The sequence below is a fragment of the Physeter macrocephalus genome, chromosome 5, assembly GCF_002837175.3.
Source record: "Physeter macrocephalus isolate SW-GA chromosome 5, ASM283717v5, whole genome shotgun sequence".
NCBI classification, from domain to species: domain Eukaryota; kingdom Metazoa; phylum Chordata; class Mammalia; order Artiodactyla; family Physeteridae; genus Physeter; species Physeter macrocephalus.
Genome location: NC_041218.1, coordinates 432,425 through 432,879, shown reverse-complemented (window position 1 = coordinate 432,879; position 455 = coordinate 432,425). Strand labels below are relative to the sequence as shown.

Here is a 455-nt window from a genome sequence, read left to right as displayed (position 1 = left end):
AAACTTCCCTAACATGGGAAAGGAAATAGCCACCCAAGTCCAGGAAGCAGAGTCCCATACAGGATAAACCCAAGGAGAAACACACCGAGACACATAAAAATCAAATTAGCAAAAATCAAAGACAAAGAAAACTTATTGAAAACATCAAGGGAAAAATGACAAATAACATACAAGGGAACTCCCACAAGGTTAACAGGTGATTTCTCAGCAGAAACTCTACAAGCCAGAAGGGAGTGCCACGATATACTTAAAGTGATGAAAGGGAAGAACATACAACCAAGATTACTCTACCCAGCTAGGATTTCATTCAGATTCGATGGAGAAATCAAAAGCTTTACAGACAAGCAAAAGCTAAGAGAATTCAGCACCACCAAACCAGCTCTACAACAAATGCTAAAGAAACTTCTCTAAGTGGGAAACACAAGAGAAGAAAAGGACCTACAAAAACAAACCCA

The 455-nt window shown here is 39.1% G+C and overlaps 1 protein-coding gene across 5 annotated transcripts in view; it reads right to left on the bottom strand.

The window, feature by feature from the left end:
- The window catches only part of NCAPG2 (non-SMC condensin II complex subunit G2), a 61,441-nt gene that overhangs the window by 18,597 nt on the left and 42,389 nt on the right, over positions 1 to 455 (bottom strand). The gene's annotated exons all lie outside the window — the stretch shown is intronic.